Raw genomic sequence first — 24179 nt, 5'->3', positions numbered from 1 at the left:
TGAACCATCTATGGCTGGTCCCTTAAACTATCATCAAATAAATTAGAGTAGGAGACATGCTCTTTCCAGGAGTAAATCAACCTGTTATAAAATTAGTCATAAAAACTGGCTTTGGGTATAGACGCATAAGTAGAAATTTACATTTTTTTTTATTTTTATTTTTTTTTTTTGGTTTTTGGGCCACACCTGGCAGTGCTCAGGGGTGACTCCTGGCTGTCTGCTCAGAAATAGCTCCTGGCAGGCACCGGGGACCATATGGGACACCGGGATTCGAACCAACCACCTTTGGTCCTGGATCGGCTGGCTTGCAAGGCAAACGCCGCTGTGCTAACTCTACGGGCCCGGAATTTACATTTGTATACAAGATTGTATAGAGGGATGGGAAGGTTGGTAGGAGCAGAAAGCATGAGAGGTGCATTAATTGCTTGTGATGGTGGTTCTCACCAAATTACAATAAACCGATATTCAAAATAATCCTGTTCGAGTTATGGATGGAAAAAGACTTAGCAAGAGGGTAGCTTTTCTCAAGTCACAACCCTGGAAAATGGCCCAGCAAGGTTACGAAACTAGATTTATCTGACCCCAGGGTCCTCTCATTCCATTGCACTAAGCTCACAGGCCCGTGAAAACATGTGTGTGCGTGCAACACACAGACATGCTGGCACGCACACGCATGCGTGCACACACAAACATCTTCTCACACAACAGCTCGATAGTAAAAGAGGTACGAGGTAAGCCTGAAATATCTTTTGGTGCCTAAAATACTATTTTTTTCTCTCAACAAATAATTTTTGGGGTCTCTTTCACCTCCAAACCCCTTTGCTAACATTTTGGGCACTTGTTCCATGTCTGTTACTACTTTCTCATCTATATATTAGGGTCGAAAGAGAAGGAACCAGCTTTTAGCATTGTATCCTCCATTTTCCGTAATGTAGCATCAAGCTCCAATACTCCAACTACTAAAAGTCCAGAAAGCACAGCCAACACCCATCTCATCTGTTTTCATCAGAGCTGACAGTATAAGCAGCAAGGATTTACAAGCCAATTTCTGTTGCCCAGTGCCATTACTTGAATGACAACTCTGCACCATGTAAATCCAAGTATATCTCAAATAGCTTCACTTTTGAACACTCATGGTCTTGTGCTGCCCACCAGGGCTAAAGAAGAATATATTTCCAGTCAAAGAAAGTGCGTTTGCCAAACCACTCTATTCTCTGCTTATAGACGCAATGAATGAATGAATTAAAGGCCTCCACTGGCAGCTGATAGTACCGGGAAAATAAAAAAATTTAAAAGCAGAAATCCCGGGGGGGCCAGAGAGACAATTCAGAGATGAAGGTGCATACCTTTCATGTGGCCAACCTTGGCTGGATCCCAGGCACCGCATGGTCCCCCAAGCATTTCTGGCTATAGCCCTGGGGGAGCCCCAAGCACCCCAGGGGTGGCCTGGGCAATCCCCAGCACTACAGGGTCTGAGCAGCACACCAGTCTCAGGTCTTGCACTGAACTCCAGCTTAGTTGGCCAAGAATTGCCAAGAAAAGCTTCTGGGTTGTCTTAGCATCAGTTGGAAACTCAATGCCCAACATCAAAACAGAAATTACTTTCTAAGGATTATTTTAAGATTAGTAATTTTGGGGCTGGAAAGATAGCATGGAGGTAAGCTGTTTGCCTTTCATGCAGAAGGTCATTGGTTCGAATCCCGGCATCCCATATGGTCCCCTGAGCCTACCAGGAGCGATTTCTGAGCGTGGAGCCAGGAGTAACCCCTGAGCGCTGCCGGGTGTGACTCAAAAATAAAAAAAAAAAAGATTAGTAGTTTTTGTTTTGGTTTTTGGGCCACACCTGGTGATGCTCAGGGGTTACTCCTGTCTATGTACTCAGAAATCACTCCTGACTTCGGGGACCATATGGGACGTGGAAGAATCGAACTGCGGTCCATCCTAGGTCAGTCACGTGCAAGGCAAACACCCTACTGCTGCGCCACTGCTCCAGCCCCAATAAATTTTTTTAAAATATTAATCTAGTTGGAACTGTTTATAGCTCAATCTTCATTATCCTTCTGGGGTTAATATTCTAGCACTTTTGTGTCAGAAAAATCTCTTAAGAGTTGAATAAACAATTCCTGGTTAAGAGACCACACATGGCTAATAAACACGCTAAAACCTCAGTCATCTGTTTGGCCTTCCAAGCCCAAGGACCCTATAGGTCCTCAGTAAAGATAAGATGGAAGAACAACTAGAGTGAATCCTGAGAAAGCCTGTCCATTGCTTATACACTGAAAGTAAGAACTTTTACTGGATGTAACTTATTTTGGGGAGCAAAGTGCAAACTTTCATGGAGTGGCCAAAGTGTGATGCCTCAGTGGCTCTAGTCACTTCCTGCAACCGATTAGGGTGAAGCAGGTGAAGAAGAGAAGGGGATGTGCACCCAGCAATGCCCATCAGATGCTGAAAGCTCCTGCATGGATGAGCACCTCATCATGAACCTAGAGACTGGAGCACTGGGACCTGTATGCACAAGGTTTGGTCTGTACTAGAAGCTGCGCACACATTCACATTCTCATATTAGCCTTTCTCAGTTCCTCTTCCTGTCCTGGGGGAGCATGATGCGCAGTGGTGGGGTACCTGTGAACGCTCCCCTTAGAACTCCATCTTTCAAAGTCCTTAGTGGGTTGACCTGCATATGGGCGCATACATTTGTGCTGCCTTCAGAACTAGGCAGCTGCTCTTATTTCTTGCTGGGGCCTCTACAGATGCCTTCTAGGTGGGATGTTATGGGCCGGGAGGTCAGCTCAGCTCGCCCATAGCAGCTGGGATGGCTGCTTCTTGTTCACTCACTTGTTAGGCCTGTAGGACATGCACCCAAAGTCATTCTGTTTTTTTTTGGGGGGGTTTGGGGTTTTTGGGCCACACCCAGCGGTGCTCAGGGGTTACTCCTGGCTATCTGCTCAGAAATAGCTCCTGGCAGGCGCGGGGGACCATATGGGACATCGAGATTCGAACCTACCATCTTTGGTCCTGAATCGGCTGCTTGCAAGGCAAACGCCCGGGCCCCCAAAGTCATTCTGGAGACAGCAGACTGGACACTGAGCTCCAAGAAACGAAGCAATTGGGACCCCACCTTGAGGCCTTCTGAAGCCCCAGCAGACCAAGTCATCCTGAAGAGTTGTTCACTTTCAATGAGGTTCAGCCAAGCCTTCTTTTGCCATTACTATCAGTCTAGTAGCCCTATCAATTTACTATCAGTTTGAGAGTAGCCAGGATTTCTAAGATGTTCTGGGGTGATCCTGGAATGGTCACCAGTCAGAGTAAATGGAGAAGCAGCTGTCCTTAAGCCTTGTTCACTGAGCTGTCCCCTGGCCCCAGGGACCTCCTTGTCTCCTTAACAACTTAATAACTTTGTTAGCCCCAGACCTGGTGAATTGCTGGCACAAATAACCCACTTGAAGCGGTGGCACAGGGAAAAAAAAACAACAACACAACAAAAACATCTTTTGTTATTGTCTCGTGGGCACAGGAAGGAGAGAAACAAACTTAGTTACCTCAGTGAGCACAGACCAGCCTTAAGCGAGGGAGTTTCTCATGCTGGAGAAGAAATCACTTGGGAATCCTGGGTCCCGAGTCATCCATCTCCTCCGCATCAAGATCTGCAAAAACAAAGACAAAGAAAGGCCCGTGTCCCCTGATTCTGCCAGGATTTTACGTTCCATCCACAGCCTCTGCTGTGGTAGCACTGCAATTGTTACGTTACTTACTTGAAGCTAAATGCTGAACGAAGCTATGGACCAGGGGCCTCAGGCAGTTGCCATCACGCCCCTCTTATGTAGGTGAACCTCCCCCCCCACACACACACAAAATACACGCACAAACTTTAGAGCTACACGAAAAACGAAACAAGAGACTCAAGAGGTCAAAGAAGCTAACCATGGTCTACATGTAGTTGGTTTTACGTCTATTAGAACTGAGACCAAGCTCTACCTTTGAACTAACTTCGGAGCCTAGTTATGGTGACCCACCAGTCTTTTATCTGTTGTTGTTGTTGTTTTTGAAAAGTTATTTTCCAGGGGCTGGGGAAAATAGCTCAAAAGGCAGGCAAGCAGGCCTGCCTGCATACGACCCTGAGTGAGACGTCTCTGCACTCCATGGCCTCTGAGCATGGCTTGGTTAGACCCTGAGGGCAGCCTGAACTCCAGGGGCCCAGTCCTGGAGACTTCCAGCACCATTGGGCGGGGAACATTGAACCATGTGGCCTGCTTCACCACTATAGCAGGCAGAAAAAGATCCCAGGGGGACCCCGGAGCATTGCCTGGTAGTCTGTCCCTCAACTCTTCCTCACCCCCAAAAAGAAAAGCAAAACATATAAACCGAAACCCTGACAGACGAAAAACAATGCTTAATTCTTACAAACCCGAGTGCACGGCCCCTGGTACTTTCCACTTCTCAGTTCTTTTCTCGGTGGCACATTCTTTCTCTCGAACATGGGATTCTGGTGGCGACCCACTCAGCTGACTTCGCAGCTTCGGAGGGGGACCCCGCCCTTGCAGGAGGAACGCTGCGCCCTGCACCTTCGCCCTGAGACCTCAACACTAATGAAACGGCTTTTTTTAATGCGGAGAATCTAACCTGGTGGCAGTGCTTCGTTTTTAATCATTAGGATTTAAAAGGAAAAAAAAAGGGTTCAACTTGCAAGTAGGTGCCAGGCCCGGGTGGCACCATGGGCACCCCTGGAATCTTAGAACACCCAGAAGGGCCCGAGTGCAGCGTGGGGTGGGTGAACCACTTACCTGCAGCGAAGCGGCAGTTACAAAGTGGGGCTGCGTAAAGACCCGACTCTCCACGCTTATTGGGGTCCCTGCAAACAAGTGCCAACAGCCAGGGCGCATGGGTGTGTGTGTGCGCGCGCCAAGGAGGGACCCCTGGATCCCCCTCTGCGGAGAGGTTGCGACAGCAGCCCCACCTGCGCCCCCAGGGCAGGGCCTTTCCGTCCTGTTCGGTGCCAAGGGGCAGAAGGCCAGGGGGGGCTCAGTGTGGACACGGGCACGCCGCAAATCCGCTCCCCCCGGGTTGGGTTGGAGCTGTGTCCAGCGGCCCGTCCCAGACTGGGAGATGCGTCTTCTGCGCGCAGTTGCCCGGCACGCACCAACCCTCTCCGGCCCGGTGCGCGCTTCTCCCCGCGGGGTCCCGCACCCCCAGTCCCGCCCGGCGCGCACCTGGGCCCCGGCCGGGGACGCCAGCTGCGCGCTCGTGCCGCCGCGCGGGTCCGGACACCTGCGGGCGGGCGCAGGGAGGGGGTCCACCCACCCCGATCGCCAGCCTTGCAGCGGTGGGGCGGCGCCTGCCACCCCCGGCGAGGGCGGCGCCCCCGGCCTCGCCTCGCCGCCCCCCGGCCCGGCGCGCGGCACTTACGGGGCTCGCTGGGCCGCGCGCGCCTCTCCCCGGGGGCCATGGCTCTTCCGGAGCCGCCAGGCCGGCCCGGCGCCGTGCAGCACCGCCCAGAAAATGGAGGCGGCGGCGGGGCTCCCTTCCCGGCCCGCCCCCCGGTGCCCGCATCCGCAGGGGAACCCGCACCCAAGGGCGCAGAACGACCCCGGGGCTTGGAGCGCGCAGCCCGGCGCGCACCCTAACCAGGGTGCCACCGGGCAGGGGCGTTGCGCCTGCGACCCACCAGCTTGCCAAGGCCAGTCCGGCTCTAGGGGGATCACAGAGCGACCCTCCAAGCTCAAGGCCAGCCCCAGGCCCCACGAAGGTGCCCCCCGCGGCCTTTGGGGTGCTCATGGTGACGCGTTCGCCTCTCCTGCATGCCTGCCTGCACGGGTCTAGCCAAGGCCTTGGGAGCCACGGGTTGCATTCCACGGGAATGCAGTGCGCATCTTGGGGTGCTACCTGCGCAGCCCCTTGGCCACGGTCAGCAGAGGCCTCGAACGACTGTCCCCATGCGGGGGCAAAGCATTTCAGTCCCCCTTTTAGGCCTCCTGTCTTGGGAGAAGTCACCAAAGCCTGCGCTTCCAATGCGTTATTTATTTATGCGCAAGAAAGGTAGAGACCTGGCCTGCAAGGCACATGTGAGGCCCTGGGTTCCACTCTAGGCACCAGAGCTGTGACACCAACCTCTCCTTCCCACCCCCAGCCAAATAAGAAAGGAAAACGACATAGTTACTCTGGCCTGTCCACAGCTCTGCGCACTGTGCCACCGAGGGAGGTTACCCCAAACCACGCCATCGGTTTCCTTCCAGACCGTCCCTGTTCATTGGGGGTTTGATGGTGGCTTTAAAACTTGGTGCACAAGAGTTTGGCTTCCAGGTTACAATCGCTAAGGGTGAAAAAGCCCGTTCTCCGCTTGACGTACATCCTGTTTTCCAGCCTGGAATCCAGGGTTTGCAGTTCTGCAGCCCAGTTCCTGACTATGTTTTTTTTTTTTTTTTTTCTTTTTTTCAAGGGATCATGTGGATAAAGAAAGCGGATGGACGATTGTATGAAACATAGAGCCTTGTAAAAGCATTTGCCGGCAGAACATCTTAAATCATCGAGGGCCAAAGGAAAAAAAAATAATACTGACTTCGTGTCCAAAGAAAGACGCATGTAATTTAGAAATGGAAGGCTGGTCTGGCCTGGAGGTGGGGGTGGAGGGGAGGCATACCCTTTCACCCCACGTTGAGAAAGGTGGAGCTGCTAGATTGCATTTGCTAATTAATGATTTATCTTCCCACTTGAAAACAACTACTCCGGGCTGATTTTTGCTTCAGCAACCGCCCCCATTTGGAGTATCTCACCACAGCTGACCGGCTGTTCAAAGTAGATCTCAACCTCCTGAAACTGGCTTGTGGGATGATTGCACAATGAAATGAAAATCCTTTGTGAGGCCTGGGGAAACTGCAAGGCCTTCTAAGCCACCCAAGAAAAAAAGGAGGCTCCACTTCCTGGAGGTAGGAAGGAAGACGGGAGGTGAAGAGCAACCAAATACGGTGGTTTTGTTGTTGTTTTGCTCTTGTTATTTTTGGTGTCCAGGTGCCTCGGTTTAAAAACAAAAAACAGCTCTGTTTCTTTGCTGTGAGACTTGAAGCAGGGCACTTAACCTCCCTGGGCCTCAGCTTCCTGAGACTAGGAAATGAGACAGGCTTTATGCTGACGCTTAGGGCAAGACTGTTATGCAGGATGAGATAGATACCTGCAGCAGCATAGGCCCAGTGGACTACTGTGAGTGCAAGAGCAGGAAGCAAGAGGCTGGGCAGCTGTGTGATGGCCATCCCAGTGGTGAGAACCCAGGGCTGCGCGCACAACAACTGTCAAACCTGAGAAAAGTGCCAGTTCAGGGCACTGTCAGTGTGACGGGTGCATGGCATGAAGGAACTTACACACTGTTCTGAGTTTGGGCTTTTTTTGGACTATGAACATGTTGGGGGGATATCTGAATCAGATGCTGCCGACAGCTTCTTTAGGGTGAAAATGACTCCCGATTTCTGCCCTAAGAGGCTTAGCCAGTGAATAGTTCCTTATATCCACTTGGGAATTCACAAACAGTGGCATTTCGTTCTCATTAGAGCCAAATGTTTCTCCCAAAGCGAGTAGACTTAGACACCACAGCCTTACATAATCAGCCCGTCCTTCAAAATTTTCCACCCTTCTGCGGAACCAGTCGGCAGTCTCTCTTAATCATTCTTCTGAATATGGGGAACTATCTGGAAATTTCCAGAAACGTCCCAGCTTGTCTTGGTTTGATTTTTCTCTGTAAAGGTTTCTTTTCAAAACAATTCAACATGATATAGTTTTCTTTGGCTTTTATGATACATTTCTCTTTCTTTTTTTGATACATTTCAATACATTTGAAAATCAGAAAAAAACATCCTGTGACTTTTGAAGATTTTACTTTTTTTCTTTTTTTTTCCATTTTACTCCTCTCTCCCAGCTCTTCACTATCTTTCTGGATTTGATTCTGACTTCATTTTGCTTAATTCTGTCCTGCCCGTAGAAGCTTTCTGATTTCACTGTAGGCTAATTTAACATGTACGTTTCCCTTTCTCTTTCTATTCTGAGGCTTTGGTGGTGTTATCACCACATAATATATATACCTTTATATAAAATATCACTTATATAAAATAATGAGTGTTGGGGCCAGAGCAGTGGCGCGAGCAGTAGGGAGTTTGCCTTGCACGCACTAACCTAAAATGGACTGCGGTTCAATCTGCAGGCGTCCCATTGGTCCCCCAAGCCAGGAGAGATTTCTGAGCATATAGCAGGAGTAATTCTAAGCGTTACTGGGTGTGGCCCAAAAAAAAAAAAAGATGAGTGCTATCTCTTTGAAATCCACTTGCTTAGGCTATCGATGTGATATGGCCATCGAACACATCCTGGCATGCATGAGGCCCTGGGTTCAATCCCCAGAACCAGCAAAAAAATTTTCTTTTAAAAAAGTAAAATAAGCCCATTTGTTTTCTTCATTTTCTACCATGCATTCAAGAGATAAAGCTTATTCTCTCTCTCATTCTTGAAACTCTCTGTTCATTGGTTTTCCAATTTCACTTGTCTTTTTCTTCTTCTTTTTTTTTTTGCGCCACACCCAGTGATGCTCAGGGTTTACTCCTGGCTATGCACTCAGAAATCACTCCTGGCTTGGGGGACCATATGGGACACCTGGGATCGAACCTCCGTCTGTCCTAGGCTAGTGCTTGCATGGCAGACACCTTAACTCTACTGCCACCGCTCGGGCCCCTCACTTGTCTTCTCTTGATCCCTCAGCTGAGTCCTTAATAAATTCTATCCCTGTTTCCCCTTGTACTGTAAGCTCTTTTAGGTCAAGTATTTTAAGAAAATTCTTGTCAAATAATTTTTAAGACTTTCATGTGTTGAGAAGTTTAATAAACGTAAAAAAATAGTTTAATAAAGCTCCCCCGCCACTTCCCAATCCAAGAGGGAGTATTTAGAACTGGAATGCTAACTGCTATTTCCTCAGGGAGCCAGGCAGGAAGTAATGTATACCCCCCAAGGTCTACAGGGTAATTTTTGTTTGAGAGTGACTACTAGCCAGGCCCCCCGCCAATTGTTGCCAAGGTGGGGTTGACAGACCCACAAAATTTCCTAATGAAGATGTTCAGAAAGGGAAGGGCCAGAGAAATAGCACAGCGCTAGGGCATTTGCCTAATATGCAGCCAACCCAGGATGAATGGTGGTTCAAATCCCTGCATCCCATATAGTCCCCTGTGTCTGCCAGGAGCGCAGAAGCAATTTCTGAGCGTAGAGCCAGGAATAAACCCTGAGTGCTGCCAGGTGTGACACAAAAACAAAAAATAAACAAAAAAAGATTTTTCAAGAAAAATGTATGAAATACTGACATTAAAAATGGAATCTAAATCAGATCAGGTACTAGCTATAATTGCTCATTTATTTCAGCTTGGGAGAAACTTTATGAGTCAAACTGTTTTCAACACTTTGTTTTAAATGCAGAAGAGAGAGAGAGATAGAGACAGACAGAGACAGAGAGACAGAGATAAAAACAGGAGAATCGATAAAAGTTAAGGTATTATTGTAATCGTAAAGTTACAATTACAGTCGTAAATATATTCTTAATTTGGAATTGTGCTTTAAACAGATTATTTAAAAAAGTATCCTACCCGGGGCTGGAAAGACACAAGAATTTTTTTTAATACCACTTTTTTATTTATTTATTTTTATTTTTTATTTTTTTTTTAAATTTTTTTTGGTTTTTGGGCCACACCCGTTTGACGCTCAGGGGTTACTCCTGGCTATGTGCTCAGAAATCGCCCCTGGCTTGGGGGGACCATATGGGACGCCGGGGGATCGAACCGCGGTCCTTCCTTGGCTAGCGCTTGCAAGGCAGACACCTTACCTCCAGCGCCACCTACCCGGCCCCCCACTTTTTTATTTTAACTCCTTAAATTTAAGTAATATTTTGCATTATATTATTTAAGAAAAGGCATATCTTAGCCATATTTTATGCTGCTCAAACCACAAAACAATGTGTTTTCCTTTACTTTCTATCTCTTTCTTTGACTCCCTTTACATATATATTTTCTCTTTTTTATTTTAATCAAAGTGGACTACAAATCTTTCACAGTAATATTTTAGGTACATAGTGATATTGAATCAGGGGTGTTCTCACCACCAATGTTGTCCTCCCTCCACCCCTGTTCCCAGCATGCATCCATATTCCCCTCTATTACCCTCCCAGGCTTCTAGTATAAGTGGTCCTCTCTGAAGACACAGGGATTTTATAAGCTAGTCTTGCATGTGATTACCCCTGATTTGAATCCCAGTATCCTTTATGATCCCCCAAGCACCATGAGGAGTGAAACCTAAGCACAGAGCTAGAATGGCCTCCAAGCACTAGAGGGGTGAAGACCATAAAAACACCTCCTCAAATATAGTAACAATAATAATAATTTTAAATACAATGAAAAAAATAGAAGTTAAAATAACTACATTGTGGGGCCAGAGTGATAGCACAGCTGATAGGGTGTTTGCCTTGCACAGCGGCTGACCTAGGTTCAGTCCCCTGCATCCCATATGGTCCCCTGAGCCTACTAGGAGCAATTTCTTTTTTTTTTTCTTTCTTTTTTTTTTTTTTTGGTTTTTGGGCCCCGAAAACCAGTTTCTTAAAGTGCATTTTCAGTAATCCACATTTATAAAATTTTTTATTTAGAGATGTTTTAAAGTTACAGAATAGTTATAGAGAGAAGAACACAACAAACACCTGGGCATATTCCACGCAGCCCAGCTCTCTTTAGCCAGTATTTTTTTTTTTCCTGAGTCATTTGCAAGTTTCAGAAATCATTTTCTTTCACCCCTTCAAACATCAGCCTTTATTTCCTAAGAAATAGGAATTTCTCTTGGTATCTTTGTCTTTTAGTGAATTATATTATAAAATTTATATGCTTCAAAGTAATACAGGAGAGGGGCCGGGTAGGTGGCGCTGGAGGTAAGGTGTCTGCCTTGCAAGCGCTAGCCAAGGAAGGACCGCGGTTCGATCCCCCGGCGTCCCATATGGTCCCCCCAAGCCAGGGGCGATTTCTGAGCACATAGCCAGGAGTAACCCCTGAGCGTCAAACGGGTGTGGCCCAAAAACCAAAAAAAAAAAAAAAAAAAAAAAAGTAATACAGGAGAGGGTCTACCTGAAATGAGAGCAGGGAAGGCTGTATTGTGACCAACAAGGTTTGCCAAGCTGGGCTTTCTGTCATACATTTTTTTTTGTTTGTTTTGTTTATGGGCCACAACCGGTGATGCTCAGGTGTTACTCCTGGCTGTCTGCTCAGAAATAGCTCCTGGCAGGCATGGGGGACCATATGGGACACCGGGATTCGAACCAACCACCTTAGGTCCTGGATCGGCTGCTTGCAAGGCAAACACCGCTGTGCTATCTCTCCGGGCCCTCTGTCATATATTTAAGATGTTCATGAGTGGCTTCATAACTTTCTTTTTTTTTTTTTTTTTTTTTTTTTTTTTTTGGTTTTTGGGTCACACCCGGCGGTGCTCAGGGGTTACTCCTGGCTGTCTGCTCAGAAATAGCTCCTGGCAGGCACGGGGGACCATATGGGACACCGGGATTCGAACCAACCACCTTTGGTCCTGGATTGACTGCTTGCAAGGCAAACGCCGCTGTGCTATCTCTCCGGGCCCGGCTTCATAACTTTCAATTCAAGAAAATTAAAATTAAAATTTCTCTGCTAGCCATAAAAAAACATAACATTAAATGTTCGTAATCACATTTTAAAAACCTGTGTAAATGAAAGCTTTGAGGTAATAGTAAACTGGATAAAGAAAAAGACATAAATGTGCTGGTAGAATTTCCAAGTCATTTCACTATAGGCAAAAATAATTGTATTATGATAAAAAAGTAAAGGAAAAACACACTTCAAAAAAGTGAGAGAACAAAAGCATTGGCAATCCAGTTATTTACAGCTGTTGTTCAAAGTCAAATCAGATCTGGGATCTGGGATGACCAGCAGGTCCCTAGTTTACTTAGAAAATGGGCCCCACAACTGTGGCTTAGAGGCTGAATTCAACCTGCCACTTGCCACTTCTCTCTGTATAACACACCTGCTTAGAAAGGTCCTATTCTGTTGTGTGGGTCCAAACGCGGTGTTTCTGGGGAAGGAGAAGAGTGTATGGGAGAGATCAGATCCAGGGCCAACATGAATGGTGCCATTTTAGTCATGATTCCAATCCTGAAGAATGACCCTAATATTTTTAGCAATATTTGGAGAGAGAAAGAGTCAAAAGTAGAATTACAGTAAATGATATGAAAATTATCTGAAATTCAAACCCCAGTGTTTATAAATGAAGTGTAATGGGGCAAAGTCATAAGCATTATCTATTATATCTAGTATCTATTATTATCTGCTGTATTTTTCATACCATAAGAGGTGCCTTCCCCCTCCCTCAAAAATGCGTCTTATGGAGTGAATGCCTGAGTGCAGGGAGGAGAGCATCTAAAAATGATGTGCATTGGGCCGGAAAGATAGCATGGAGATAGGGCATTTGCCTTGCATGCAGAAGGACGGTAGTTCGAATCCGGCATCCCATAGGATCCCCCGAGCCTGCCAGAAGTGATTTTTTTGGGGGGGCCACACCCATTTGATGCTCAGGGGTTACTCCTGGCTAAACGCTCAGAAATTGCCCCTGGCTTGGGGGGACCATATGGGACACCAGGGGATCGAACCGTGGTCCTTCCTTGGCTAGTGCTTGCAAGGCAGACACCTTACCTCTAGCGCCACCTCACTGGCCCCAGCCAGGAGTGATTTTTGAGTGTAGAGCCAGGACTAACCCCTGAATGCTGCTGGGTGTGACCCAAAAAACAAAACAAAACAAAAATAATGTGCATCTTGGGGTGGGAGTGATAGCACAGCAGTAGGGCATTTGCCTTACATGCAGATGACCTGGGACGATCCAGGTTTGATTCCCGGCATCCCAGAGCATGCCAGGAGTGATTTCTGAGCGCAGAGCCAGTCATAACCACTGAGCACTGCCGGGTGTGGCCCCCCCTTCCAAACATGTGCTTCTTATGGTCAGGTTCATCTTATAGAGCGAAAAATACGGTAGTTATTATATTTGTCATCATTTGTTACTATAAATAATATAGTATTGTATATTGAATTGTGTTGATAAAAAGTTTTAGGGATTTAGTTTTTTACCACTGAATAGCCTATGTTAATTATACCCTAGCTTCAATCCTGCTTCACTCCACAAAGCCTGAAATCCATACCATCTGGCCTTTTTGTGCAAAAAGCTGACCTGTCCTCAGTGTGGAAGTGGGCGCCTGTGTGATGGAGACTAAAGGAGCACTGTACTAGGAGTCATGTATAATCATTTAAAGCTCAAAGTGACCTAATTAAGTCCGACCCTCTCTTGTCTCAGTACCCTTGATTGAATAACATGGGTTCAAGGTATTTGGAGTAACTGAAATCTGTGACATTCCTATAAACTTTCAGCCAGAAACAGGGCTTAGTGGCAAGCCCAAATGCTAGCGAAGCAGCCAGACATTGCTTGAGACTCAGGAGTTCAGTCAATCAGCATGTATCATAGGAACACCTACATGGGCACTCAGAAGGACCCGAGGCTCCAAATTCAGAACCCTGTGCCCACCACAACAGGGCTTTGAGGAAGAAAGGCTTGCTAATATCTGCAGCAAAAAAGCAGATATCCGTCATCAGCCCGAGTATTTGAAGGAAACCAAAATTTCCTTTTATTTACAGTTGACATGGATCTGGAGAGTGATGTATGTGGGAGGGGGTTACTTCTAGCACCCTCAGTCTGCAGAATAGAGACCTCGAAACGACATGAGTCTCTAAGGATATCTAAAGACCCTTCATAATTGTTTAGTGAAGCAGCCAAGCCAAGACAATGCTGCAGAGCCAAGCCAGACAGAACTTCTCAATACCTAGGTCGTAGACAGCCATCTTACAGATTGCATTTCAGGGGTGCTCCCAGGTCTGCTTTGCAAGTCATACCCCTCTGCACTCCCAGTCCCCAGCACCCCTAGCTGTGTATCCTTTTATCCTTCCTGATTGCCCCCTGACGGCTCCCTTTGTTCTCACTTACCATGTTCCCTACCCCTCAATGCACTGCCACTCTGCTTGCATCTCTCCCCCTGCTCCAAGAGGGAACACCCTGGGCTTCTCTTACTGCTGCCCCAATATTCTACCCTTTTGAGAGGACATTTCAACAACGGAGCAGCATGTCTCTCTTTCCCTGTTCAACCATTCTCTTCCCTCGCTGAGTTCCAGAAATGAGAGAAAATGGTGGAGAGGATGGGGTTGGGGGAAGCCTGCGAGGCACTAACTATCCTTGTGGGACTTAACCCCACACTCAGCTGGTGGCTTTTGTTTTCTTTCTGGCTGGCTGGTGAGGCCCTGGGGCAGGGACCCTGCATGATGCTCAGCACTGGGGAAAAGGGGGCAGGACTGTGAGGCCTTAATTAGAGCAAGGCCTCAGATAGGGAGAAAGAAGCCTTTAGCAAACGAGAGGAAGGAGAATTTCCAAATATCTGGTATTAGTGCGTGACCAAGGGTTACCATAAGGAAGAATTTTTTCCTTTTTGTATAAAGGAAATTATGAAGGTGCTCACTGATTTTTTTTTAATGACTACAGAAGGCTATTTACGCTGGCATTTGAAAATAAAAAAACCAAAAACTATCAGAAAACAAATAAACTCCCATTGAGGGCCAAAGAGAAGGACCATGAACCGGAGACACTAGACAGGGATACAAGTGACAGAGCTGCAAGTGCTAGCTAGCTCTGGACACCCAAGCAAGAAGATCTGCAGAAGCCTAAACGAGTTATACTCTTACAAGAGCCATTTGGTTTCCAGCAGAGCAAGCCACCCTGTGCTGGGATCATCTCACAAAGACAAGTTTCTAGACAACTGGTTTGGGATTCATCTGCCCCAGGGCCTTCCACAGACGGCAGGCAGAAGATCCCCCATTGTGGCAGGGACAGAAGACAGAAATATCCTTCTTGCATCACAGATTAAAAGGTGGGCAGTCAAGGGCTTCTCAACTGAAAGCTTGCTTGTGAATGTGACAGCACAGTCACCCAGCTCCATGGAAGGGGGACGAGGTTACAAGTCAGTGCAGGTGGCTGACCTGGAGCTGGGCACTCAGACGCACGATTACTCTGAGGTGCCCAGATACTCAGGAAAGCTACTTGGGCCAAGTGCTAGTGAAGAAGCATCTTGGCATTAGCTGGGAAGCCCCCAAACTGGAGACAAGCCTTGGGGGAGCTGTCTCAGAGGACCTCTGAGAGAAAAGCACACCTGCTCATAGCTTCCTGGGACAGAAAGAAAACATTTGTGTCCGCCCCGATGTACAATTGCAACTGTGTACCATCTTGGGCCCCAGAGAGTGTTCCATGTCGTTTCCCTTTTGCTAGGATTGGGGTGGTGTCTACCACACAGTAGGAGGTCAAGGATTGGGGCCGGAGAGATAGCATGGAGGTAAGGCATTTGCCTTTCATGCAGAAGGTCATTGGTTCGAATCCCGGCATCCCATATGGTCCCCCGAGCCTGCCAGGAGTGATTTCTGAGTGTGCCAGGTGTGACCCGAAAACCAAAAAAAAAAAAAAAGAAGGTCAAGGATTATTCCAAGATGTGAACTGAATCGTTGAGCACCCTGCAAAACACACACACACACACACACACACACACACACACACACACACACACACACACACCCCACATATAACATGCTCACATTTTCACTATTCTGTGAAAAGCTACACAGTACAATGTTTCTTGGCTAGTAGGAACAAATATGGTTTAAGCATTTGGTCATCTCTCACTTTCAATAAGTACAGCCCAGCAAAATTGTGTATCGTTTTTTTTTTCAGAAGACACTTTTGAAATGTTCAGAAATCTGCAAAGAGATTTCTCATTGTGTAACTTGGATGGTGAACCTGGTCCTTGGCTCTCAAACTGATCGAAAAGGCATGAGAGTGCTCTGGTTGTTAAGAACTTTTGCTTGCAGGGTACCTAGGTTTGATCTGCATGGTCCTTGAGCATCGTTAGGGGTAAACCCTGAGCACCCAGCCAGGAGTAGCCTCTGAGCAGTGTTGGGTGTGACCCCAAATCAAATCAGTACAAAAAGAAAAGGAGAATTGTCACTCCAAGTAGTCAACAAAGTGGTATGCAGAGGCTGCAGGGTTGGGGAGTACAAAGACAATTTTCTGGAAGGTGAAACAGACTCTACCACTATTTACCTTTGTGGGGGGGCTAGTAGGGGAGACTGTGGGTATATTCTCTCTCTCTCTTTTTTTTTTTTTGTTTTTGGGCCACACCCAGCGATGCTTGGGGGTTACTCCTGGCTGACTGCTCAGAAATAGCTCCTGGCAGGCACGGGGGACCATATGGGACACCGGGATTCGAACCAACCACCTTTGGTCCTGGATCGGCTGCTTGCAAGGCAAACAGGGCTGTGCTATCTCTCCGGGCCCTGTGGGTATATTCTCAATTGGGAATATTCTCAATGCTTTGTTTTTTGTTTGTTTGTTTGTTTGTTTTTTGTTTTTGGGCCACACCCAGCGATGCTTAGGGGTTACTTCTAGCTGCCTGCTCAGAAATAGCTCCTGGCAGGCACGGGGGGGGGGGGGGGGGGGGAATCATATGGGACACCAGGATTCGAACCAATCACCTTTGGTCCTGGATCGGCTGCTTGCATGGCAAAAGCCGCTGTGCTATCTCTCCGGGCCCTCAATACTTTGTTGTTTGTTGTTGTTTTGGGGCCACACCTAGTGCTGTTCAGTGGTTACTTCTGGCTCTGTCCTCAAGAGTGCTTGGCCAGCTTGGGGAAACATATGGGATGCTGGGGATTGAGCCCAGGGTTGACACTGTGCAAGGCAAGCACTCTCCCACTGTTCTATCTGTTGGGTCCCACCTCTCCCAATGCTCTGACCTGAGTTTACAATTCTGGTGTTCTTTGGGGAAGAAAGTAAGAGGCTTTCCAGAAAAACCCATTCCAAGAAACCTTGTGCTGTGAGTGGCCTTCTTGGGCTGCTACTGAGTCAGGGACAGAATTTCTTCCCCAAATTTATTTTAGGGCAGCTCCCGAGGCAGTTTAAGGGTGAGATTGAGTGTAATACCAGGACCCCACTAGCACCAGGATGAAGAATCTGAAAGCAGCCCTGGGTAAAGCTCACTTACCTAAGTCACTCTCATCCCTCTGACCCAGTGGCAGTATCAAGGTCACAGAGAAAGGACAGTCCACAGCAGACACATAAGCATCGCTTTGCTCACATACACATGGGCTTTCTACTCCCAGAGGCCTGCTGCTTCTGACAGCTCCCACCCCACCCCCTGCTCTTCTTTCCCAACTTGTCACCTCTGGTCATTTATTTATGACTCCCAAGAGCTATCCATGAGGCCTGGGGGGAAGGCCCCACAATTATCAGTTAACAGAGCTGGGAATTCAATACCAAGACCCAAGGGTGCTGCATGTTAGGGCCCTGCAGCGCCAGGGTTAATTTGGGGAAATCCTGACAGAACTCTAGGGTCATGTGGTGCCAAGGATGAAACCATGGTCTGCTGCATGCAAGGCATGCACCCTAGTCCCAGCACAATGCTCTCTTTGGCCCTACCCTTGCTTTTTTAAGTTTTTAAGTTTCTCCTTTCTTCTTTATGCTCATTTTCTTTAACGAATCTCTGGTGCTTCTCTCTACCCCATTACAGCAGACCATGGTCTGTTCTTAGCATTATAGCCTTTGGTATATGCCTGGTGTATGGTAGGTGCTCAATAAATGTTTCATTACCCAGAAAGCTGTTAAGAACAATAGCCTCTCCCTAAGGCAGAAGCTATCCGTGCGGAACCACGTGAAATCAGAAACTTAAAGGCTCAGCATGATTTTGCACTGAAGGGACTGATGTGGGATTGTTTTCTCGATCCTCTCTCCCTGTGTTAACCAGCTTGGACACTACGTATGGGTCTGTCTGGCTCAGACACTATGGTCTGTTTATTCCTTTGTCTCCTGGGAAGTCATAGGAGTGGCTGAGGTTAAACTCAACATTCATCCTTTAGTAGCAAGAGAGTAAACTTGGTGTCTCTGCAAAAATAAATAAATAAATAAATAGGGGCTGGAGAGATAGCATGGAGGTAAGGCGTTTGCCTTTCATGCAGAAGGTCATCGGTTCGAATCCCAGCATCCCATATGGTCCCCCCGTGCCTGCCAGGAGCAGTTTCTGAGCATGGAGCCAGGAAACCCCCAAGCACTGCCGGGTGTGACCCAAAACCCCCACAAAAATAAATAAATAAATAAATAAAACAGTTCCTATTCTCCTATGAGAAAAAAGAATGGAGGATTTTATACCAGAAACCATTCAGGCAGAAAACCACAGATTTGCCCATTTCGTTTTGGTAAGAACAAAATAGTTGTTTGCGCATTCCTCCTTCCACACCTGCTCTGGCCTGCCCAGTCTAAACATCTCAGCTGAAACGTGTAAACGGGTTATGCATGATTTTTTTACACTGGGGAGGGGGGAGGATAACAATACCAAATGAATAGGTAAACAAGCAAAGGGAACGGGCAAGAACCATCTTCTATAATCGGCAAGAAGGGATTTTGTGGCTTACTTAGGACATTCAATCATCTTTGTAAATACATAAATTTAGAAAAGCTTTGCGCCTGCAAATATTTCTGCGAAATATGAAGGCAAAACACTAAGGAAACACAACAAAGTAATAAGTAGTAATTATTCTTCCATTCATTGGTATGTTTATTAGAATGACAATGGCCCCAAAGTCTTATTTGGCTTCCAAACTCCTTGGATGGTGCTTAAAATTCTTTTTGCAGCCTGACCATGAGCAACTCACTTGAACAATACGACACCAAAAAAAGCAGTAGATATGAAAATCTTCACAAGACTTGGATTAAAAACAAAATGGTAACATTTTGTGAAGAAGAGATAGACAGTCGAATCTTTCAGGCATGCATTCTGATGATAAAACAGTTCTATTGCATCTAATCTTATCACTAAGATGCCAATGGGTTCATAATGACTCATTTGTGCAGGCCTAGCAAAAGAGAAGACATTGTAGTTATATTTCTTGAACAGCAATAGTGTTTTAAAAACAAATGGCTGGCTCATTATTTGCACAAGAGCCAGTGACAACTAGGTCGAGCTTACTACAACTACGAATGCTCCTAGTCCTCAAATAAATAGGCAAGGTGGAGTTTCACACACTGCTCTATTCAGTTAGGAGCTCCCGATGGATGCTATTTTCCAAATGCACTTCGTCATTTTTAAGTCACAGGCAAGAAGGAAAATGGCTCCGGTTCTGCTCTACCCTACCCCCCTTTCCCTCCCCCCACAAAGGTGTTGCAGGAAGGCGACTTCATGGCAAGCCCCAAGAACGAAATCACTAAGAGATGAATCATGCTCCAACAGAACTGAGCCAGAAAAAGCTCCAAGCAAAACATTTAGGTTGGCTTTAAAACAAACACACAACTACCACCACCACCACCACCACCACCACCACCACCACCACCACCATCACCACCACCAATGTTTTAGCCCATCAGAGGTCGAATTTTAGAGCAAGTGCATAGGACTATTAGACGTGGCTAGAATGAAACATCTATTGGAACAGATAGTTCTGCATCTCAGTGTCCTTGATCTGGGAACAAACCTCAGAAAGGGTTTGGGCTGGGCAAGCTCATCCTCCTCACACTTCCTCAGAACCATTCTCACAAAGGCTCCATGTGCATGCACTCACTATTCTTAGGGTGGGGGTGCTTGGTTTTCAGTGTTTCTCTCTACCGGGAGCACTGTGATTCCCCAGGGAGGAATCAGGAGACCTGGGAGCATAAGCATTCCCTAATGCTGGGAATTTCTGAGCTACCTTTTGTTGCAGTGGCGCTGGTGAACCCGTGCTAATGAAACTACACACCTTTCTGGAGCCGATGACAAAAGAAAATCTAAATTTTGCTAGTACTGAGCACAAAGAGAAGAAGGAAAAAGCTCTCACTGGGCAAGCTTTTGCTGCCTGGGCAGAGAGGTGGCTTCATCTTTAAGGCTGGAAGACCGCCTTTCAAAACGTTCAGAAACCCAATTCAGATTCTATAGGAGAGGAGCAAAGAGCTGCACATTTTTTTTTTTAAGCCAACATTGACTTCTTTTTGAGAAACCATCTTCGGCATATTTGGGGCTGCATTTTAAAATAAGATGTGGTTACCAGGGAAACAGGTTCTGGCCCAGTGTTCATTTGGAACTAAAATATATTTGAGAAGTTAAGCTCAGAGGTAAGAGCCCATGAAATTATTTTTTGAAAATTCACAGCATTTGCTACCCAGAGCCCAAGAGCTAAAAAGTCTGCACTGAACCATCCGGGGAATAGTCATTCATTCAGTGAAGCTTTTATTCTCCAAGCAGGACCTTTTATATTCAAACCCTGCACTAGTTATAAGTCCTCTTTTCTCCCCAAATAAACACATACAGATAGTATGCTTATTCTTGTATATTATTTAAAATAGATCTTAGAAGCATGTAAGTTTTTTGTTTCCATCTTCCGTAGAACACGTTTAAAGACCGCTTCTTAAGCAAAAATATTTTTTAATATTTCTGATTAAGCTTATTTACGCATTTTAAAATGTTCTTCAGAAAACCCATTCCTTTTTAGTTTAAGGTTAAAATGGAGCTGAAGCAACAGACTTTTCAAAAAATTCTTTTGTTGTCTCATGGCGCCACACCTATCATATGTACATATATGTCATATTTTTTTTTAAAAAAAGAATCATCTATTTTAAAGCATCAACATTTAGAAATTCCTAACTATTATATATTTACATAACATCTGAATGGGAAAGGCTATCCGAGCCAATGCTCTCCCTCCCCCAAATTACAACACTCATTTAATTCTTGTTTTTAAAGTCATATTTTGGTGCATCTGATATTCTGGCTGCATGGCTCACCCCCCAAAATCTATAAAACATGCAAATTTCGACCTACCTGTATCACTTAATGCAGTGCTAGCATAAGACATTCAGCCATTTTTATGGAAAGCGATGGAGACCAACTGATTTCTCGTCTTCTTGCTCACAAGTTTTAGATGCAATTGTCACACTCAAAAAAAAAAAATCATACGCAGAACAGCTCGAAGGTACTGCGTTCACAAGAACTGAATTTATCAACAGGAAAACAGGATTGAAAAAAAAAAGTAACTTATCCAAGGTTTTTCTGAGGCTGCAACCAAAATGATGGTGTGTTGAATTCCCCCCCATCCCCCTTCCTCCTCTGAGAGTTCAAAGCCCAGAGCTGACCACTGCTAGGACCACTATCACGTTTGCTGAAAATCAAACCGAGACCAGCCCTGAAAATACAAATTTGAGAACCAAGTTGTCTGCACCCCTACGGAGTGCCTCAGAGTTAAAAATAGGTGCCACCTTGCCTCCTACCTGCATAATAAATATGTAAGTTTCGAGTGTTTAATTTGATATTCACATTAATTAACAATACAACATACATTATTTAAAAGACAGCAAATGCACGAAGAAACGGGAGACACCATCTGGTAGCAGAGTTTTGTTGTTGTTGTTGTTTTGAGTGGGGATTTTTTTTTTTTTGGCTTTGTTAAAAAAAAAAAAAAAGGTTAAAATCCTATTTTTGAATGTGAGGAAAGGCAAATCAACCTCCAGAAGCAAATGAATCAGAACGGAAAGGTGATGCTAAAATCTCTCAGGCTGTAATGAGGCAAAAACAAGTCTTCACTACCAGATGATACTGCATACAGAGCATTTACATACCCACATCGGAAATACTAGGCAACGTGTAATGAATTCTCTACACAGCACGCACACACAGAGCACCAGCACGGCTAATCCTGCCTGCCATCTTAGCACACAGGAGCAAGATGACTGCATGCAGCGCTGGGGAAGGAGCAGGCAACGGACAGCTCACCTGAAATGCAGTATCTGATTAATGTTGTAAGTGACATTGCGTATCAGCCTCAGTCTGGTTCAACTGGGTAGGAGGGAACAAAGAGAAATGTCATCAACTGGTGATGCGAGATGAGCCCAATCACTAGACACTGTTTCGCAAACTCCCAATTCTGTGACCAGATAGTAAGAGGCACTGTAAGCACTTCAGCTGAGGCTGAAGATCAGCTGTGCAGTGAATATCTCCTTCTGCTTCTGAGAAGGACACACACAAAAGAAAGAAGAAAGAAAAAGAAAGAAGGAAGGAAGGAAGGAAGAAAAGAAAGGGAAAATATCCTTTTGCTAACGAAGGAAGTCAGCTGGGATGAAGTCTGTCATATCTTCTTCCTGAAGAAAGCTTTCAGACAGTATGTATCTGATGGGGGGGATGCATTTCATAGACTGCTAATTTCATAGCATGGCTAAACGCTGCAACGTACTAATACTATTAAAATAAAAACCCACCACCACAACAATTTAAAAAAGAGAAAAAAAAAACAAGCAACCAATACCTTTTAAGCTTTTGAAAAATTAAAGAAGAATATGAAAAAGGGCGTAGTTATTCTAGCTCATTTTTTTTTTTTCTAAATCCTAAATGCTGCCGGCAGGCTTGTGTAAGAATGCATGATCAGCTGCCTGTATCAGTGCTATAACCTCTTAACCACAAGCCTGTAAATGGATCCTGCTAAATCTATCTGCAGTACAGAATGGCAGAGACCGCCCCGCTTGGAATGATATTAAAATGTGAATGAATTTGCTTAAACGGAGAAGCAGAATAAAGGCTGGGGCAGAAAAATAAATGGAGGCAGATCTTCTCTCTGGATGTGGAGCTGGCCATCAGGAGTGAGAAAAGCTGTCCTTAGGAGACTGACCTCAATAATCGGCATGCAAGCAGAGCATCACAGCAACCCTTTCTCAGAGCACAGGAAATGCAGGATGTCTCTCCTCCTTCCCCCTCCAAAGGCAAAATGGTGAGGTAACCAGCCATTCATAGGGGTGCCAAAAGACCATGTATATCTCTACGAGCGTGGTGTGCGTGCGTGTGTGTGCATAAATGCATTATATTCTAGCATAGAAGTGGCGGTTCTTCTTTGTTTTATTTTGAGGCTTATCTTCGCTACGCTTGCGATGACACTGACATCATCGGAGGTCAGGGCTGACACTGGTGTGCTCTCCGTCTTATGAGTGAAATGTTTACCGAAAATGAAATCTCATCTACTCCGACACCAAATTTCGTGTCTCCTCTCCTTTGATGCCACCTCCCTTCCTGAACCTCCCCCCGCTGCTCAAGATTGACGGGTCTAGTTGGACCGAATATATAAAACCGTAATCACCTTCTAAAACACTCTAGTCCTGAAGTGTAGGAATGATTTTTTAAAAAATGTCCAATAATTTTTATGCATCCCTTTATAGTCTTTGCTATCAAGACACACGCATGCATGGGCACAGAGATTCGTGTGTACACACAATGGAAGCTCACTTGGCAATAAAATGTTAATTTGGGGCACCTAAAAATGTGGAAAAAGCTGCTTATTCAGGGTTCTGAAGAAATGTCTAATAAGCAAATACTGTTTTTGGTGACAAAACGAGTGTCATCACCACCATATCCCCAAAGAAAGGAAAACAGAATAGCTTGCAGGAAAAATTTTCTACAGATACTGCTTGCAAAATTTACACACACACACACACACACACACACACACACACACACACACACCCCACCCCAGGAAAAATTTTCTACAGATACTGCTTGCAAAATTTACACACACACACACACACACACACACACACACACACACACACACACACACACACACACACCCCAGAAAAGCATTTCATTTATCTTGCTATATAAAACAAGAAGTCCTTTATTTCTTTTATTTTTAAGGCAAGGACAGATTCTTTCCCACTCATTTCAGCTACAAAGCAACTATACCCGCCCCCCACCCATAGTTCCTGGACAGAAGCCAACATTTTTAAAAAACGCTGAATATACGACATTTATGTTTTTCTTCTTGTCTTCCCCCCCTCCTCCCAAAAGCCTTGAAGTCCCTATCATGTTGCCAATTGGGATAATTTTCAAAGATGGATTACTATTTTCCGGGATCGCTAGTTTTCAAGCACCTCTATCTTCCTTTCCTGACAGGCTGAAACAACTCCGGTTAGCAAAACAGCCAAGCTCCCCAGCATGTTTTTAAAGGAGCGATGTCATTACAGCATCCTGACTTGAGTATCAGGGTTCCCCACAGGATCTTTTGTTCCTGGCTTTTATT

General features: G+C 45.8%; 1 protein-coding gene across 4 annotated transcripts in view; it reads right to left on the bottom strand.

Moving 5' to 3' along the window:
- Window positions 1-21929, bottom strand: part of ZBTB38 (zinc finger and BTB domain containing 38) — a 55695-nt gene extending 33766 nt beyond the window's left edge. The window contains exons 1-2 of one of the 4 annotated variants that reach the window (XM_049785330.1): window positions 21890-21929; window positions 3543-3647 (exon numbers count right to left, since the gene is read on the bottom strand). The gene's annotated coding sequence lies outside the window, so the exon portion shown is untranslated. Of the gene's footprint in view, window positions 1-3542; window positions 3648-4408; window positions 4561-5406; window positions 5468-20941; window positions 21171-21889 lie in introns of those variants that run through there. The other 3 variants (XM_049785332.1, XM_049785331.1, XM_049785333.1) reach the window with 3 other exon arrangements.
- Window positions 21930-24179: the final 2250 nt, after the last annotated feature.

Source organism: Suncus etruscus, chromosome 13, assembly GCF_024139225.1.
Source record: "Suncus etruscus isolate mSunEtr1 chromosome 13, mSunEtr1.pri.cur, whole genome shotgun sequence".
Taxonomy (NCBI): domain Eukaryota; kingdom Metazoa; phylum Chordata; class Mammalia; order Eulipotyphla; family Soricidae; genus Suncus; species Suncus etruscus.
This window is presented reverse-complemented; position numbering and strand designations above follow the sequence as displayed.